At 40.7% G+C, this 20964-nt stretch overlaps 1 long non-coding RNA gene across 1 annotated transcript; it reads right to left on the bottom strand.

Annotated features, from left to right (window-relative positions):
• Positions 1-7355: 7355 nt before the first annotated feature.
• LOC133256014 (uncharacterized) lies at positions 7356-20915 on the bottom strand. The gene is made up of 2 exons (XR_009739076.1): positions 15232-20915; positions 7356-11486 (listed from the first exon to the last, which is right to left on the bottom strand). It is a non-coding gene; the product is annotated as an uncharacterized LOC133256014 (long non-coding RNA).
• Between the last annotated feature and the right edge of the window lie 49 nt (positions 20916-20964).

The raw sequence follows: 20964 nt of genomic DNA, 5'->3' as shown, positions 1-20964 counted from the left end.
ATAAAATTTTTAAAGAGTAGCTGTAAAGAAAGAAGATCCTAAGTGTTCTCAGTGCATATGCACACACAATGGTAATTATGTGAGGTGATGAATGTGTTAATTAACTTTAGTATGGTAATCATTTCATAATATATACACATATCAAATCATCCCCTTGTGCATCTTAAATTTACACAATATTATATGTCAATTATATCTCAATAAAGCTGGAAAAATGAAAGAGCAGCTATGATGAGGAAGATGGCTAGCAAGTAACAGTAGCTTAAGGAAAAATAAAATCTTTATATGAAATAACAGAAAGCTTGGGAAGTAGCCTCCTAGATGCTATTTTTATTTTCAGCATTTCAGGTTAACACAGATTGAGTTAATGATGTTTTCCTATAGCTCCCAGGCAGCTCAGCAATGGCAGGGCTCAGACTAGCAGAGATGCACTTCATGCAGATTTGGAAGAGATGAGAAGTCAGGCCTGGGGGGTGTGCTGAGTCTCCAGACTGCAGACATAGAGGAAAGCAGTATTATGTCAGGGATTTCCTACTGCACCCTAGACACATGGCAATTTTCACAGGTCTTTTCCTTGTCAGTTTAACCAGTTTGACTCAGCTACCCAATTTCAATGGCTAACAGGCTTTTTTATTAAAGTAACCCCAGAGGTTCAATGATGGAAAATGAGCCGTATTAGAGCAGAGGATCATTTAAGAATCCTGAATTCCATTTCACCCCTGGTGTTTATGTTTTCCAAGGGAGAGATAAAATTGTGTATGTTCAGAAAAAGGAAATTTCTGAAACCCTAATGGGAAAGTTTGAGATGCTTCCTGCTGCAAATGGATTGTTAAAGACTAAAGAATCAGCTCAGACTGAGGTCCACTTTTTGGTTGACTGGTGATTGCTACTTAGAGACTTTATGTCAATCTGTTTCAGTCAATGAAGATTGGTTGAGACATTTTGAAGTTCCAGTTCCACTGTCTTTAGAAACATTTTCTCAATATATGCCTTTTATGGAATTATTTTCTCAACATTATTCAATTATTCAAAAACCTGACTCATGAATGCTTCATGAGTTTCAGCAAGTTGTGTCTGTGTGTGTGTGAGTGTGCACACATGCTCACATGCATGTGTATATTTCCATGTGCACTCTTTGGGCAACTCTCTTAAGTTTTCTGGACAATTGTCTGCATTGGGGTCATATTCTTTGAATCATAAGCTCCAATAGGACTACTCCTAGATCACTGAGTATTGAATTCTATTATTGTATGATGCTTAAAACATAAGCATAATAGAGATGGTGTAAGATAGAGGGTTTTCCTGAAAAGGGAATTGGAATTTTTTGGATATTCCTATCATATTATAATTCATATTATCAATGCACATTGTCATATTTTGTTATTAAATTAAAATGGTATAGGTTTCGTGTATCCTTTTTTGCCCTCCCCGGCCCCAAAATGCATTGAAGATAAATGAGATAAAGACAATCAGCCTGATGTGACCTATAAAAACAGACGTCATAAATGTTTGGTCTTCCTATCAAACTCTTGACCTTTAGGCAGCATCTGTTTCACATCAAATGCACTGTCTATTGTGTTTTTATTGACTTGTTTTATTGTGGCAAAAGCACAGAATATAAAATTCACCATGTTAACCATTCTTAAGTGTACAGTTTAGTAGGGTTAAGTATATTTCATTGTTGTGCAAAGGATCTACAGAACTTTTTCATCTTGTAGAACTGAAAGTCTATACCCATAAAACAACAACCCTATCTTTCCTCTTTTTCTCAGCCGCAAGTAACAACCATTCTACTTTCCATTTCTAAGAATTCAATTACTCTCATGTAAGTGGAATAATAGGTATCTCATGTAAGTGGAATAATACAATATTCATCCTTTTTGTGATTAGCTTATTTCATTTAGCATAATGTTCTCAAAGTTCATCCATGTTGTAGCATCTGACAGGATGTCCTTCATTTTTAAAGGCTGAATAATATTCCATTGCATGTATATGTCACATTTTGTTTATCCATTCATTCATCGATGGACATTTGAGTTGCTTCTACCTCTTGGCTATTATAAATAGTGCTACCATGACTGTAGGTATGTAGATATCTATTTGAGGTCCTGACATCAATTCTTTTGCATGCATACCCAGAAGTGGGAATGCTGGATCATACTATAGATGTATTTTGAAATTTTTGAGAAACCACTGTCTGTTTTCCATAGTGGTTGAATCTTTTTACAGTCCTACTAACAGTGCACAAGGGTTCTAGTTTCTCCTCATCCTCATCAACAGTTGTTATTTTCTGTTTTTCTGATATTAGCCATCCTACTGGCTATGAGTCTTATTGACTTTTGATTAACAGGTTCCACAACTTTTTTTTAGGATACATTTCAGTCACCTATAATCCTCACTATTGAAATTTCTTGGTTTCTGTTTTTTCACTCAGCCTTCATTTAGCACTGACTTTGTGACAGGGATAAGGGGATACAAAGACTTTTTTAAAAGACACCTTACATGCCATCAGAGAGCTGACAGTCTCATCAGGGACAGACCCGTAAATATATAATCATGTATTTACATGTGATAAACATGTTACATGTACATTACATGAGCAATGTGCCAAGTGTCAAAATACACTCAGATACAGTGTTACATGGCAGTGTTAAGGAGGGAGTACTTAACTGCTTGGGGAGAGAACCCCAAGGAAACAGTGGTTGAGCTGATTCTTGAAACATAAGACAGAGAAGGAGACAGTAAAGGCTTAGGGATTTTGCACACGCAGAGGTACAAAAGAATGGAAGAACATTCAAGCTTAGGAAACCACCAGGTGTTTCTTCTGGATATGGTCAGAGCGTGGCATATGTAGAAAAGTGTGAAAAGGCACAAAGGAATGTGACAGAGGAAATGGCAGCGTTGACACTAAAATGTACGCAAAAGTCATATACGAAGAGTCTGTGTGTCACGCTCTGGAAGAGGATGTCACTTCCATGATTAGGGAAGTGACATGGTTGCACAGTGCAGTGGGGCTGGAGGAGGGTTGCGGGGGGACAGGAATGAAGATAAGGAGGACACTTCAGAAATTTCAGTTGTCCTCTACAAGTTAAATTCAATAGAGATGTTGATGTTGGCCAGATTCAAAAGAGGCTTAATGGTTGAATACATGGGGTCTGATGAGTCTTTTGAAGTGATGCATAATGGAAGGTGAGGAATCTTGTATGGCTCAGATTTCTGATATTTCTCATATTTCTGAAGGGTGATGGCATTAGCTGAGAAGAGAAAACAGGAAAAAGGACAAGCAGGCTGTTGGTGTTTGTCAGGGTGAGACTCTAGGAAGATGACAAGGAGATAGAGCGGTAAGAAGCACCTGTGAGATACAGAACAAAGATGCTTAAAGACGTAATTGGGAAAACTAGGCTGGAGTCCCAGAATGAGGTCTGAGCCAGAATGGCGTAGATTTGGAAGTCACCACTGGTGAGTTAGTAAAGCCATGGGAGGGGATGACATTATTTAAGCAGACCATGCTGATCAGGAGAAGGTTGAGTACAAAGCTCCAGGGAGCCCTGTATTCACAGGGTGAGGACTTCTTTAGAAGAGCCAGAAGGAAAGGGTTCTCTGGTTAGCCAGAGAAGTGACATAATGACTGAAAATTGTCCAGTGAACTTGGTAACCAGGTTATAGTTACCTTGGCAAGAGCATGTTCAGTGGATTAAAGGCTTCAGAACTCAGATTGCAGTGACCTGAGGGAGGTGAGGACTGAAAACCCTAAAGGTAGAATACTCTTTCAGGATTTTTGTAAAAAAGAAGAGGAGAGGGTAGGAGAAATAGCTGGAGAACCAGAAGAAAGTTTTTTATTTTTCACTTTTTTTGGTTGTTAGTTTTTCTGAGGTGCATATTAGGAACCAGTAAAGAATAAAAAGTTGGCAATGGAAAAGAAGGGGGAAAATGGATGAATTGAAAAATTGGATTGATTCAAAGTAATGAGTAAAGACAGCATATTTGACCAAAATAGAGTCCCTTCTTCTTCAAGATGATAAAAAAAAAGATGTTCTAGAGTATACATCTGTATATGTAGGTGGTATCATTCCTATTCTTTATAGAAAATCTCTTAATTCTCAGCGAAGATAGAGAGTGGATCAACATTTTTCTCCATTTGTAAAACAATAACAGAAATACAAATCCTTCTATCTAAATTTCTACTCCTCTTAGTCATTAGAACTCCAATTAAATCTTTTGCAAAAGTCACCTTTGATTTGAATGATCCAACAACAAACAAAAGTTTTCTCCTAGGCATTACTCTTTAGGATTTCCTAGCAAAAGAGGGATCCTGAGTTCATTAATGGTGAGGTTACTACGCAACCATGGCACTATCTAATATCTACCACAATGGCCCTTCAAAGCTTCTAAACCAGGTAAGTAACAATGTGTCCAGTATATTCATTAAAGGACAGGGGATGGTATTACTCCTAGATCCTGCATAGAAAACTAATGAAATTGATGAGTAGATATTTCTTGAAATGAGATCTAGAGTTAACACTTCTCTCACCTTCCAGATTAGAGCTCTCTGGTAAGAGCACAAAACTCTGGTTACCACAGTTCAATTAACTAAACAAGGAGGCCATGAGAGTGGGGTGGCTTTACTTCTATTGTGGCCCATGTAAGCAAAGCACAATCTCAGCCTATAAATGCCTCCAGGTTACAAAATTGAAGCCTGAGGACAACCAATCACAAACAGCCAAGTTGCTTAAACTATACTTGATCAACAATTTCCTTGCTCTGTTCCACCCTTTCTCTAAAAGTCTTTCCCTGAGCTCCTGTTTGGAGAAGGAAATGGCAACCCACTCCAGTATTCTTGCCTAGAAAATACCATGGACAGAGGAGTGTGGCAGGCTACTGTTCATGGGGTCGTGAAGAGTTGGACATGACTGAGCGACTTCACTTGAGCTCCCGTTAGTGGAGCACTCCTCACCACTTCAGATTTGGCACTATTTCAAATATATTTTTGCTCAGATATGCCTCAGTTTATCTGTTAACACCACTCTATAAAAACTATGGACAGGATGAATGAGGAAAAAACTTGGTGAATGATACCTGGATTCGATTTTGCAATTCACATCTATTCGAGCAAATGGTCTTCTCTTTCCCCTAAGGGCTATTTCACTGCAAAATATACTCTGGTCTGCCTCCTCAGTGAGATGTTCCCTCCCAAGGTAATGGCCTCTACAACACTGCTGTGTCTCTAATGCCTGTCATGGGAATCTACTCAATATTTATGTCAGGCTTCTGGCAATGATCCCTGCTATCTATTCCCTCTAGAAAGCGCTTCAAACATTCTAATCTAGTTGCCTTCCTTCAAGATCTGGAGAAAGAGATTTTGGAATATTAACTACCATCTACCTAGAAGAAAATAACTGGCTTTTCAAAGGTGAATGTGTGTGTGTGTGTGTAGCACACAATTCTGGTACATTTTGAACAGGCATCAGATTGTGTTACTACATCCGCTCTTCATATGAATAAAGACTGTAGGTCTGAGATACAATCTGTGAGAGTCAAATTTCCACCCATAAAGACAGAGCTACCTTGAAAAATGCATATCACTGAAATTTTATTCTAAATGAATATTCAGAACTGCTGCTGCTGCTGCTGAGTCGCTTCAGTCATGTCCGACTCTGTGCGACCCATAGACAGCCTCCCACCAGGATCCCCTGTCCCTGGGATTCTCCAGGCAAGAACACTGGAATGGGTTGCCTTTTCCTTCTCCAATGCATGAAACTGAAAAGTGAAACTGAAGTCTCTCAGTCATGTCTGACTCTTAGCGACCTCATGGACTGCAGCCTACCAGGCTCCTCCGTCCATGGGATTTTCCAAGCAAGAGTATTGCAGTGGGATGCCATTGCCTTCTCCATTCAGAACTAGACATGCAAATTAATAAATTGATTTTAATACAGTAAAATTGATTTCACCATAGTTCCAAGAAACTTGGAAAATAGAACTTCGCACTTGGCAAACTTGGCCATAAAAATGCACTAAGGTATTTCATTCTTCTCATCAACCATAACTTTTGATCAAAAGTGAATGCCTTACCAGAAAAACAAACGACCCAATCAAAAATGGAAAGAAGACCTAAACAGACATTTCTCCAAAGAATACATACAGATGGCTAATAAACACATGGAGAGATGCTCAACATTGTTTATTATTAGAAAAATGCAAATCGAAACTATAATGAGGTATCACCTCATATCAACCAGAATGTCCATCATCAAAAAAAAAAAAAAAACACACACAAACAACAAATGCTGGAGAGGGTATGGAGAAAAGGGAACCCTCTTCATTGTTGGTGGGAATGTAAATTGATACAGCCACTATAAAGAACAGTAGAGAGATTCCTTTAAAAACTAAGAATAAAACTACCATATGACCCAACAATCCCATTATTGGGCATATACTTTGAGAAGGCCATAATTGAAGAATACTCATGTACCCCAATGTTCATGGCAGCACTGTTTACAATAGCTAGGACATGGAAGTAACCTAGATGTCCATCGACAGGTGAATGGATAAGGATGTGGTACGTATACACAATGGAATATTACTCGGTCGTGAAAAGGAACACATTTGAGTCAGTTCTAATGAGGTAGATGAACCTAGGGCCTGTTATACACAGTGAATTAGGTCAGAAAGAGGGAAACAAATATCATATATTAACACATATATATGGACTCTAGAAAGATAGTACTGATGGACCTACGTGCAGGGCAGCAGTGGAGACAGACTTGCAGACACAGTGAGGGAAGGAAAGGGTGGAATGAATTGAGAAAGCAGCATTGAAACATATACATTACCATATGTAAAATAAATAGTGGGAATTTGCTGTATGACACAGGGAGCTCAAATCCCGGGTTCTGTGATGACCTAGAGGGGTGAGATAGAGTGGGACGTGGGAGGGAGGTTCAGGAGGAAGGGGACATATGTATACATACGGATGATTCATGTTGATGTATGACAGAAACTAACAATATTACAAATTACAATTATCCTCCAATTAAAAATAAATTAAAAAAATAAATGCCTTTGTTACCTACAGATTTGTTTGTTTACCTCTGTCAGAGACTCAAGCTGTCCATAAAATTTCATGTGTTCATGTGGATCCATATTGGCTAATTTTTCTTAAAAGGCATGGATTTGAGGACTTTTCTGCCCTGTTTAGACACAAAAATTATCCTAAACTGAAAGATGTTTTGTGTTCCTTTACTCCCCTCTGCTGGTAAGTTCTAATATAGTGCTTAACTATTGAAAAGTTGATAGAAAATGTTCACTGTGTTCTTAAAACCATAAGAGAAAATAATGTTGAAAATCATGCAAAAAAGTTTGCAATTCTTTCAGTTTTATTTATTAAACATTATTTTCTAGAATAAATCATTGGCCTCAGTTCAGTCACTCAGTTGTGTTTGACTCTTTGTGACCCCATGGACTGCAGCACGCCAGGCTTTCCTGTCCATCACCAACTCCAGGACCTTGCTCAAATTCATGTCCATCGAGTCGGTGATGCCAGCCAACCATCTCATCCTCTGTTATCCCCTTCTCTTCCTGCCTTCAATCTTTCCCAGCATGAAGGTCTTTTTCAATGAGTCAGTTCTCCTCATCAGGTGGCCAAGTATTGGAGTTTCAGTTTCAGCATCAGTCCTTCCAATGAATATTCAGGACTGATTTCCTTTAGGATGGACTGGTTGGATCTCCTTGCATTCCAAGGGACTCTCAAGAGTCTTCTCCAACACCACAGTTCAAAAGCATCAATGCTTTAGCGCTCATTGCCTATATAATTTGTTTCTAGAGTCCACATATGGTTTTCCCCCATACTTGTATTTAATACATGGTCAAGAGAATGGAGGACTTCCCAGGTGGCTCAGTGTAAAGAATCTGCCAGCTAGTGCAGAAACCACAGGAGAAATGAGTTCAATCCCTGCGTTAGGAAGATCCCCTGGAGTAGGAAGTGGCAACCACTCCAGTATTCTTGCCTGGAAAATCCCATGCGTAGAGGAACCAGGAGGGCTACAGTCTGTGGGATCACAGAGCCGGACATGACTGAGCAACTGTGCATGCATGCACCCAAGAGAATAGAGTCACATGGAATAATAGAAAAAGGGCATTTAGCCATAAGACTGAGTGCATTTACAAACTGAAATACTCCCATACCTTGTTTGTATAAGCCATTTAGTTTACAGAACTTCCTCGCATCAGTCTCATTTATTTCTTACAACAGTAGCATTTGATAGATACGCACATTCTGAAATATAGAACTTATTCTTCCTAAAAAGCAAAAAGGATCACTGGGTTGGCTACAGGTAAAATTCTGAAATAGACTCAAGTACTTGGCACCTCCAACTGTTCCTTTTTTTTCCTTTTCTTTGGCCATTTTCTCTGTAAAGTCCTCTTTCTCTTCTTCTGGTGATGCATGATCTAATATTATCAAGGTCTTCCTTTAGGAAACAAAGTATGTCTCTCAGTGTAATTTGAGTTTTAAAAGAAAGTCAGAATGAAAGCTGAAGCGATCAGCCACTAACAGGAAATTACAGAGGATAGGAGGTTTTCAGTTGCTACTCAAATCAAGATGTGTGATGGCTTTTGAATCAAAACCAAAATATATAAGCAGCTCATGCAGTTTAATATCAGAAAAACAACCAAATCAAAAAATGGGCAGAAGACCTAAGCAGACATTTCTCCAAAGAAGACATACAAATGGCTAATAAATACATGAGAAGATGCTGAACTTTGCTCATTACTAGAGAAATGAAAGTCAGAACTATCATAAGATATCAGAATGACCATCATCAAAAAGACTACAAATAATAAGTGCGGGAGAGTGTGTGGAGAAAAGGAAACGCTCTTGACTGTTGGTGGGAATGTAAATTGATACAGCCACTATGGAAGACAGTATGGAGATTCCTTTAAAAACTAGGAATAAAACCACCATATGACCCAGATATCCTACTCCTAGGCATATACATTGAGGAAACCAAAATTGAAAGAGACACATTGTTCTTTGCAGCACTATTTACAGTAGCTAGAACATGGAAGCAACCTAGATGTCCATCAACAGATGAATGGATAAAGAAGTTATGGTACATATATACAATGGAATATTCAGTTCAGTTCAGTTCAGTCACTCAGTCGTGTCCGACTCTTTGCGACCCCATGAATTGCAGCAGGCCAGGCCTCCCTGTCCATCACCAACTCCTGGAGTTCACTCAGACTCACATCCATTGAGTCAGTGATGCCATCCAGCCATCTCATCCTCTGTCGTCCCCTTCTCCTCTTGCCCCCAATCCCTCCCAGCATCAGAATCTTTTCCAATGAGTCAACTCTTTGCATGAGGTGGCCAAAGTACTGGAGTTTCAGCTTTAGCATCATTCCTTCCAAAGAAATCCCAGGGCTGATCTCCTTCAGAATGGACTGGTTGGATCTCCTTGCAGTCCAAGGGACTCTCAAGAGTCTTTTCCAACACCACAATTCAAAAACATCAATTCTTTGGCTCTCAGCCTTCTTCACAGTCCAACTCTCACATCCATACATGACCACAGGAAAAACCATAGCCTTGACTAGACGGACCTTTGTTGGCAAAGTAATGTCTCTGCTTTTGAATATGCTATCTAGGTTGGTCATAACTTTCCTTCCAAGGAGTAAGCGTCTTTTAATTTCATGGCTGCAATCACCATCCGCAGTGATTTTGGAGCCCCAAAAGATAAAGTCTGACGCTGTTTCCACTGTTTCCCCATCTATTTCCCACGAAGTGATGGGACTGGATGCCATGACCTTCGTTTTCTGAATGTTGAGCTTTAAGCCAACTTTTTCACTCTCCACTTTCACCAAGAGGCTTTTTAGTTTCTCTTCACTTTCTGCCATAAGGATGGTGTCATCTGCATATCTGAGGTTATTGAGATTTCTCCTGACAATCTTGATTCCAGCTTGTGTTTCTTCCAGTCCAGCGTTTCTCATATGTACTTTGCACATAAGTTAAATAAGCAGGGTGACAATATACAGCCTTAACGTACTCCTTTTCCTATTTGGAACCAGTCTGTTGTTCCATGTCCAGTTCTAACTGTTGCTTCCTGACCTGCATATAGGTTTCTCAAGAGGCAGGTCAGGTGGTCTGGTATTCCCATCTCTTTCAGAATTTTCCACAGTTTATTGTGATCCACACAGTCACTCAGCCATAAAAGGGAATGCATTTGAGTCAGTTCTGATGAAATGGATGAACCTAGAACCTATTATACAGAGTGAAGTGAGTCAGAAAGAGAAAGATAAATATCGTATTCTAATGCATATATATGGAATCTAGAAAAATGGTACTGAAAATTTTATTTATAGACCACCAATGGAGAAACAGACATAGAGAATGGATTTATGGACATGGGGAGAGGGGAGGAGAGGGTGAGATGTATGGAAAGAGTAACATGGACACTTACATGACCATATGTAAAATAGATAGCCAATGAGAATTTGCTATATGGCAGGGGCTCTGTGTTAGCCTGGAGGGGTGGGATGGGGCAGGAGATGGGAGGGAGGTTCAGGAGGGAGGGGACATGTGTATACCTATGGCTGATTTATGTTGAGGTTTGACAGAAAACAGCAGAATTCTGTAAATCAATTATCCTTCAATAAAAAATAAATAAATTTTAAAAACAAAACCTATGGACAATAAAGATTGGAGAGGATGTGAAGAATGGGAACTCTCCTGCACTGTTGGTGGGAATGTAAATTGATACAGACCCTATGGAGAACATAGGGAGATTCCTTAAGACACTAGGAATAAAGCTGCCATGTGTTAGTTGCTCAGTCATGTCAGACTCTTTGCGACCCCATTGTAACCTGCCACGCTCCTCTGTCCATGGAATTTCCCAGGCAAGAATCCTGGAATGGGTTGCCATTTCCTTCTCCAGGGGATCTTCCTGACCCAGGGATTGAACTCCAGTCTCCTGCATTGCAGGCAGACACTTTACCATCTGAGCCACCAGGGAAGCTATGACCCAGCAATTCCACTTCTGGGCATATATCCTGAGAACATCGCAATTCAAAAAGACACATGCAGCCCAGTGTTCATTGCAACACTATTTACAATAGCCAGGACATGGAAGCAACCTAATTGTCCATCGACAGAAGAATGGATAAAGAAGTTGTGGTACACATATACAATGGAATATTGTTGTTGTTCAGTCACTAGGTCATGTTCGACTCTTTGCAACCTCATGAACTGCAGCATGCCAGGCTTCACTGTCCTTTACTATCTCCCTGAGTTTGCTCAAATTCATGTTCATTGATTCATTGATGCTATCTAACCATGTTATCTTCTTCTTTTTCTGCCTTCAATCTTTCCCAGCATCGGGTCTTTTCCAATGAATCGTCTCTTTGCATCAGGTGGCCAAAGTATTGGAGCTTCAGCGTTGGTCCTTCCAATGAATATTCAGGGTTAGGTATAGTAAAGTGGATGAACCTAGAGCCTGCTGTACAGAGTGAAGTAAGTCAGGAAGAGAAGAACAAATATTGTATACTAACGCAAGTGTGTGTGTCCTTAGCTGCTCATTCGTGTCCGACTCTTTGTGACCCCATGGAATGTAGCCTGCCAGGCTCCTCTGTCCTTGGGGATTCTCCAGGCAATATCACTGGAGTGGGTTGCCAAGCCCTCCTCCAGGGGATATTCCTAATCCAGGGATTGAACCCAGGTTTCCCACATTGCAGGCGAATTCTTTACCATCTAAGCCACCAGGGAATGGAATTTAGAAAAATAGTACAGATGAACTTATGTGCATGGAAGGAATGGAGATACAGATGTAGAGAACAGACCTATGGACTCAGCAGGGGAAGGAGAGAGTGGGACGAATTGAGAAAGTAGCATCTACATATATATATTATCATGTGTAAAACAGATAGCTAGGGGGAAGCTGCTATATAACACAGGAAGCCCAGCCATGTGCTCTGTGATGACCTAGAGGGATGGGATGGGAGAGGGCAGGGAGGCTCAAGAAGGAGGCTCAAATCATTACGGATGATTTGCATTGTTGCATGGCAGAAACCAACACAACACTGTAAAGCAATTATTCTCCAGTTAGAAAACAAAATTTTTATTTTATTTTATTTTTTTTTGCTGGTTTTTTTTTCTTTTCTTTTCTTTTTTAGTTTTTCTTTTTTAGTTTATTGTTAAAGGTGAATTACTTGATTGTTTTTTCAACATTAAACTAACTCTGCATGCTGGAATAAATCTCACTCTAGTATGTTGTGTTCTACTTTTTATATGTTGTTGGGTTTGGTTCACTGAAATTTTATTTGGAATTTCTGCATCTGTGTTCATGAGGTGTATTGGTCTGTAGTTTTCTAGTAATATCCTTGCTTCATTTTGATGCAGGATAATGCTGGCTTCATTTCTTGAAAAGTTTTTGTAGAATTGGTTCTTTTTATTTTTTTTCCCCACTGGTTTGGTAGAATTCACCAGTGAAACCATCTAGGCTTGGAGTTTCCTTTTCTAGGCCTGGTAAGGTTTTTAGCTACAAATTAAAATCTTTAATCGATGTAGAATTTTCAAGTTGTCTGTTTCTTCTTGCACAAGATTTGGTCATTTGAGTCTTTTAAAAGTTTGTCCATTTACTAGCATAAAGTTAATTTCCTTATTAGCTTTTCAGTATCTGTAGAACCAGTATCTTTTAAAAAGTACGAAAAACAAAAACAAAAAAAGGCTGTTCTCAAGTTCACCGGCATTCCCTGCGGAAAAAGTGCTGCAGTCCAGTTGCGTGTGTATCAGACTGAGTATGTATTCTGGAGCCAGGCTGGAATATTAGCTCTGCCATCTAACAGTTTAGGACCTTGTACAATTTTCTTAACCTTGCTAAGCCTCATTTTCCTCCTTTGTAAAACAGGAATAGTACCTATTTCTGAGGGCTACTATGAGGATTAACGCCTGACATGTTGTGTACAATAAACACTAGTTCCTTCTGCCTCTTCTCTTGGCGGAACTTCTCAGATGGCAGAGTAATTAAGTTTTGCCAAAGGTGAGACAGGAACACCATCGATCATTTCAGTTATGAGGTTGAGAAGGTGAGTAAGCTCTTTCCGAGGAATTTTTCTTAAGAACTATTTCCTAGAAATATTTACCAACCAGGCCCCATAGCTGCTTCACCCAGAGTTTCTGTAGGTATCAAGAATCCTCTGCAGAATGTGAGAGATCCATGAAGCTTCAGGTTTGCTTCTGTATACTCTTTCTGGGCTGCAAGGCTACTATCTACAGTGAACAACTGCTTCTACTTGTTACAAAATTGCTTCCATTTTAAGTTTTTGGTTTTTTGGCCATGAGGCACATGGGATTTTAGCTCCCCGACCAGGGGTCGAACCCACACTCCCTGCATACCACTTCTGCTTGGAGCGGTGCAGAGGGACAGATCCATGTAGGGCTGACCCTGCTGCATGGATAGTGGATGAACAGGTCATGAATTTAGGCTGCTGCTACTGCTGCTGCTGCTAAGTTGCTTCAGTCGTGTCTGACTCTGTGCAACCCCTGAGACAGCAGCCCACCAGGCTCCCCCGTCCCTGGGATTCTCCAGGCAAGAACACTGGAGTGGGTTGCCATTTCCTTCTCCAATGCATGAAAGTGAAAAGTGAAAAGTCAAAGTGAAGTCGCTCAGTCATGTCCGACTCTTAGCGACCCCATGGACTGCAGCCTACCAGGCTCCTCCGTCCATGGGATTCTCCAGGCAACAGTACTGGAGTGGGTTGCCATTGCCTTCTCCGGAATTTAGGCTGATCAGCATCATAGACCCAGGGGGTTAGCTCCCCGGTATCCTTGAGAAACCACCAGCACTCCTTTAACCATCACTCTGGTCTCAAATGTGTGAAGATGTCTCGCCTGCTCGCCTGCTGGTCCTGTGATCTATCACCCACTCTTGTCTCACCTTTCAACTTCAGGGAAAGTTCCAAAGCCATAAGAGCTCCCCATCACATTGAGTTCCATAGAGACAGAATTCTGTGGACACCAAAGGTGGTTCAATGAATTTAAGACTGCTGGCAGGGCTTAAGAGAATACACTTGTTTTAATTCTGGCCATAAAAATGTACTGAGGTAGTTCATTCTTCTCATCTCCAATAAATTTTGATCAAAAGTCAAGGCATTTGGATTTTAAAGCCTCATATATTCTGTGGATTATAGTAATGTACTTTACTGCCATGACCTTTTCAATTTTCTGAAATTTGCTTGACTCAGTCTGTAGCTCTTCTCTGTTTACAGTATTATTGACCTCTCTGCAGGGGGCACACAGAAGACACAGATGAACACACTAAACTCTTTGAAGGACACTTGCAAAGGGGAAGTCTCACACCAGCTCTGTCAGTCTAACAGTGAAATGGGGATGCTATTCTTTCCCCTTGTGTTCAGCATTTGGGAGTGAACGCCTTTGCTCTAAGGATTAGGGAGAAAGGATCACATTCAAAAGATCCCAGAGAATTCTACACACCCTACGGCACACAGGGGTAAACTTCTCCTATGGTTGGTGTTTCCTCCAGCTGTCAGAATTCCCCAATGGCTGAGACTTCTGAGTTTGTACCAGCTACAAATACTTGCAAGGAGATCCAACTAGTCCATTCTAAAGGAGATCAGTCCTGGGTGTTCTGTGGAAGGACTGATGCTAAAGCTGAAACTCCAGTACTTTGGCCACCTCATGCAAAAAATTGACTCATTGGAAAAGACTGATGCTGGGAGGGATTGGGGGCAGGAGGAGAAGGGGACGACAGAGGATGAGACGGCTGGATGGCACCACCAACTCGATAGACATGAGTTTGAGTGAACTCTGGGAGTTGGTGATGGACAGGGAGGCCTGGCATGCTGCGATTCATGGGGTCACAAAGAGTCGGACACGACTGAGAGACTGAACTGAACTGAACTGACAAATACCTGTAATACTTATTAACAGTTAACATTTATTGAGGTCTTCAGTACACTGGGCAAGACACTAATAATTTCATGAGTCATGTAAGTCTTATAAGAGGTGGATACATTAATAATTTCTCACTATAGGTGAGGAATCTGGGGCTCAGACAAGTTAGGTAACTCTTCCATAATTACATGGTAGAGCTGGAATTCAACCTCAGGTCACCTGACTTCACTCTCTCCTAAGGGTATTCTCAATGGGCTTACGTGAACACCGTGAACATTCCTCAAACATCCACCACCAAGTGCTTGGAAATAATGAGAGAAAAAATAACTTACCAGTCAAATGCAGGAAGAGCAGCCCCACTCCCTCCTCTTATTAGAAAGTCCCAGTGCACAATGGTGTATTTAAAGCCCCCGGAGCCCCTGTGGTGAAGAAACTGTTACATTTGTTTGACAGGAGACCTTTTTAACACTCCACACAACTAGAGATCAGGAGTCTGTGCCCACAGACGTGCTGGCCTACGGGACCCCTGCCTTCCGCTCCTCCCAAATCCAGAGTCTTTCCGTTCTCATCCTCCAGGTGCTTTGTTGCTTTTGTTTGTCTGAGTATCCCATTCTGTAAGAGTGGGAGGGAAAGCTTTTCTTACTAATAGGAATCCCTTATTCAATAATTCAAAAAGCATTCATTGAGATCTTTAGTTCAAGTTCAGAGCTACATTTTATGGGAAGTGAACATGAACCTGGCCCCTGCCCTCTCAAGGGAATTTAGACCTGGAGGAGGAAAGTGATGCGTGCAACTAGCTGCTCCCACCAAGGATTCTAGTGTTGCCTCTCTGAACCCTCAGGGAAGGTTTTGTGGGAGAAATCACCTTTGTGCAGGCTGATGAGTGTCATCTTCCTTCAGATCAATTACAGCTCCATTTAATTTTCAAAATGGCAACGACTATACTTTTTAAGGCTTGTCAGGTAACATCTGTATTAATTTTCTAGGGCTATCTTAAAGAAGTAGCACAAACTGGGTGCCTTCAAACAACAGAAATTTATTTCCCACAATTCTGAAAACTAGAAGTCAAGGTTGGTGGGGTAGTGCTCCCTCTGAAAACTAGGGGAGAACCCTTCCTTACTTCTTCCTAGCTTGTGGCGGGGGCCACCAATCTTTGGTGTTTCTGGGCATGCAGATTCAGCACTTCAATTGCTTTCTCCATCATCACACAGCATTCTTACCTCACATGACTGTACTTCCTCTTATGATAAGTATAATATTTATATTGGATTAGGGTGCCACCCTACTTTGGTATGACCTTATTTTAACTAATAATGTCATATTTTGAGATTCTGGGGGTTAAGACATCAACATATCTTTTGGAGGGACACAATTCAACCCTCAACAATATACCCATTATAAATATTCACGTGGTGCCCATTATATCCATTATAAATATTTAAATATTATCACTTCTGTAAAAAGTGGTAATAGAAGAAAAGCACAAAGATGAATGTAAAAGTCCCTTGGCTATGTTACCACTCGGATGTAACTACTGTTAATATCATTCCATTTTTCTTTTCATATACACATATAAAGCACAACAGCCATACTATTCATATAACTTTGTGACTTGCTTTTTCTCAAATTATATCTTGAACACCCTCCAAATCAATAAACTTATATCAGCCGTGTATGTATGTATGTGTTAGTCGCTCAGTTGTGTCTGATTCTTTGTGACTCCATGGACTGTAGCCCACTGGGCTCCTTTGTCCATGGGATTCTCCAGGCAAGAATACTGGAGTGGGTTGCCATTTCCTTCTCCATGTAATGGTGCTCATTAACCTATCAAGCCTGTATTGTGGTTGAAGGCACTATTAAACTGCCCACTTTGTAGTTTTGTGAAAGACAGAAAAATTCTTAAGCTTTTCTGTACTTATAGCTTTTATCTAATCATTTTGACTTATCTATCATTGTCTTTTTCCATTCCATTTTCACTACCTTCCCTTAGACCATTGCAAAAAAACCAGCTTGAATTTCTTGCTGTAGAACAGAACAGAAATTTGCATGTGTCTCTTCCACTCACAAGTCTCAGAAGGCTATTATTCTATGTTTGACACCTTTTGTCTGTCATTTCAGAGTTGTCACAAGTCCTGGACTATTCTTTTGGATATCAGAACACCATACAAGGCAACCTCGAAAGGCAAGAGAAAACCCTGTGACCTGAGATTAAAAGACCTAAACTTGAGCAGTCAGATGATAACATTTACTCTCTATTTGTATAATATAAAATACAACAAAACATGTTGTTGGGTTTTCCCACTTAATAACCCACAGGAAGAAATATTTTTGAGTTCAGACCATTGTCCTTTGAGCCTAGTCCAGAGTTTCTTAACCTTTAGTGTACAGACAACTCATCTGGAAACCTTATAAAAAGGCAGATTCTGATTCAGTAGATCTGGAGTGAGGCCTGAGTTACTTCTTTTCTAACTTTTCCATGTTGACGGCAGTGGTGCTGATTCATGGACTGCATTTTGATAGCAAGGCTCTAGCTGAGAGCACAGATTAAGGAAAGAATCAACCCTATGCCTTAAGTTGGGCTGCCTGAATAACAGGCCCTGAGATTTGTGAGCAGGAGGCTTACTGGGGCAAACTTTTGGAATAGCAAGAGCAAATGAGTTTGGAAAGCAGGACTGGACAGATGGAAAGGCTGAGTTGTGATACAGTTGCCACATAGGCCTCAGCTCATCCTATGACTTTCTAAGGTTGGAAGGCCCTTCAGTTGTTCTAAACTGAGGTAAGGGACAGGTCTATGTCCCCCTACATGGACCAGACATGGCGCACAGACTGCCCCCAGGAGGAGGTGTCATCTCGGGTGAGGCAGCTCCCTTCTATGAGAGCAATTCTCTGTCCTCAAAGGAACTTGGCTATGAGCTGTCTGTAGCCAATACTCCTGTAAGCAAAGAAGAGCAAGCATCTCAGTCTTGGAGGGCAATGTAGGTGAAGCATCGCTGTGCCATTATTCTGGTGAGAACTCCACTGACCTGAGAAAATCACTAAATTATTTTCTGTTAGTCAAGCTGAATTTTAGACATCTTCCCAAATGTTTTGGTTTATTAATCAATGAAATCATGTCTGTGCAATGTGCCAAGCCTTGAAGGCAATGATTTCAAGGCCGATCACTTTGGCTTTACAGAGAATATCTCTGGATCTGATTTGGAAAGCTACTCAAGTCACCTTCTCCCAAGTGGGGGTGCAGGAAGAAAATGTAGGGAAGAATTGTGAGAGGTACTTGATTAATTTCACGGAAAAGAGAGTGAGATAGCTAAAGAAAAAGATGTGTGCTGCCTAGTGGTGCTAACTAGAAGCAAAGTCTAGGGAATCCCCTTGCCATCTAGTGGTTAGGACTCTAGGGACCTGGGGTTCAATCCCTGATTGGGGAATTAAGATCCCCACAAACTGCGGGGCACAGACAAAATTAAAAATAAATAGATAAAAATAAAGGCAAAGTCTAATGATCCAGTCAAGGTACTCTGTGGGGCATTCAGTATAGTGTATTGTTACTTCTAGAGGTAGGTGTGGGAGTTTGCTGAAGTGAGACAAAATGTCTAGGGATGAGTAGCCATATAGAAAAAGATAAAGCTTGATCCAGCCTTTATTCTACAATGGATAAATTCCAAATGGATCAGAGATCTAAATTTTTCAAAAATGAAACCATACTGGTATTTTTTCAAAAAGAATAAATGAATTCTTTTATAACTTGGAAGTGGGAAAAACATTCGTACCTATCATTCAGAGTCTCATTAAGGGAAGAGGTTGATTATTTTAACTACAGTTTAAACAGACAACAGACAAGCAAAGCAAATAGTCCAATAAGGGTTAGTTTTTAAAAGTGCAACACAGGACTTCCTTGGTGGCCTAGTGGTTAAAGTTTCACCTGCTGATGCAAGGGACATGGGTTTGATCCCTGGTTGGGGAAGATCCCACATATTGCAGGGCACCTAGGCCCCTGCACCACAACTATGGGCGTGCCCTAGAACCACTCTCTGTACCAAGAGAAACCACCTCAGTAGAGGTCTGGCTGAATAAACTATAGTACATTCATAATAACCAAAGAGAAGATGTATATCTAGCTCATTTTAAACACAGTATTTTTTCTGTACATTTCCAGTGGGACACTAATATGGAGGGAAAAAACACACATGCAAATTTAAACTTCATTCAGTAGTCTTATGTTAGTAATACTGCTATTCTTGTTCTGTTAACATATATGTATTATTTATACATATATATTTATATGCGTGTATTTATAAATATGAATAAAGAAGTAAATAATTGTGTCAATACATTAAGAACTAGTATTTTCATCTTAAGAGAAAGGACAAAACATAAAATCAAAGCACTCAGCTTTAAAGAAAAAGCATTAAGATACAGTTAGAAAAATTAATATTCAAGAGATACAGTGGGTCCTAAAACCCAAAACAAAGGGAAGTTTGGGTAAAGGAGGAGGCTAAAAACCATGTAAGTAATTTTTTACAGTTACGTCTGAAGCAGGAAGAAAAGAGAAATACGTTTAGTAGAGCTTCTGATGCACTACTCCTATTAAAACTGATGGCTTTTTCTGTAGTGTTTTTGTCTTCTGAATGCTAGGCCCAGTCCACCATTCCACCTTCACTTTTTATTAAGTTAATTTCTGCTGATTCTTCAGATCAGTTCATTGTTACATCACCCCTCCCCCATCAAGGATCTTTCATTGTACCCTATCATAGAATATTCCTTTCCTTAGGGCATGTCTCTTAGTTAATAATTATGTCCCCATTCATATAATTACTTGGTTGATATTCTCCCCTGCTCCCTCCCCCTTGGAGGGCCAAAATCGTGTCTGGTTTCACTCATCCTGTACCAAACTGCACGTGTGTGCTCAGTCGCTTCAGTCCTGTCTGACTCTTTGTAACCCCATGGACTGCAGTCCGCCAGGCTCTTCCTTCCATGGGATTCTCCAGGCAAGAATACTGCAGTGGGTTGCCATGTTTGTTTCCATTTCAGGGCATCCTCTTTAGATTGGAAAAGGTAGAATATCTAAGTACCTGAACTCCAAAAGGAACAAAATGCTTCTAAGAAAACTGTTTCCCATTTAAACCCTTTCAAGTCGGGCAAATGACGTATTTGGCCTCTGGCACTATTAGGCGATAAGCACACAACTGGATAAGGCAGATACAGTTTTGTATTTTGTTTTAGTTTTTGCTACTCTTGCCAAGTTTACATGGGACTGAGGAACGGTGGTAATAAACGTATGCTGTATTGTCTGTAGTATTTGAGTCCACATCTCCAGCCCTAAAAATATTTAATCTCCGATGGGACTGCTGACGTTTGAGAATGGAAAAGCAGCCCGGGACGAGGGCTGGGTATGTGCGGTCTTGCCTGTCAACAAGATAAACCACGCTCTCTGCACCGTGAGGGCCAGGAACCAGTCTCCTTCGTGGTCTAAGTCCAGACCCCACCGAATGAAGCTTTTGCAGCGGCCGCCTCCCCTAGACTTTCCTCCTGCACTCCACTCTCTCGACAGGTCTTCTTTGTTGTATTTTAACTACCTAAACGCAAAGATCTGGGTGTCATCATCAGTCCCCTAAGTATGGACCAGTTCCCAAAGCCGAAGTTTCCACCAAACAGTCCCGCTTAGGGTTACTAAAATCAGCGTTGATGAATCCCGACCAAATGGTCTCCCTTACGGTTCAGTAGAACCGGTTTCTCCGTAAAAGGGCCTTCGGCCTCCGCCGAGACCTAAAAAAAAAAAGAGAGAGAGAATGAGGTGTCTATTACATTTCCCCAAATATATTATCTCGGGTTCAGGCCAGGTGTTTTAAAATATATAATAGATAGTATTTCCCTGTAAATTATGGCTAAGAAGGAGCAAGTGGAACTCATCTTTCTTTCCGCGTTTCTTAGTTTTGCCCTCCAAACCTTTCGTGCCCAACCCCGTCGCCCGCCCCCGGCCGGTAACCCGGTAACTCCATGGACAGGCAGCTCCTGGCCACCTTCCGGGGTCCTGATTTTGAAAAGAGGAGCGGACCAATCAGAGTGTGGAG

The sequence above is a fragment of the Bos javanicus genome, chromosome 10 (genome assembly GCF_032452875.1).
Source record: "Bos javanicus breed banteng chromosome 10, ARS-OSU_banteng_1.0, whole genome shotgun sequence".
In the NCBI taxonomy this organism is placed as follows: Eukaryota; Metazoa; Chordata; class Mammalia; order Artiodactyla; family Bovidae; genus Bos; species Bos javanicus.
This window is presented reverse-complemented; position numbering and strand designations above follow the sequence as displayed.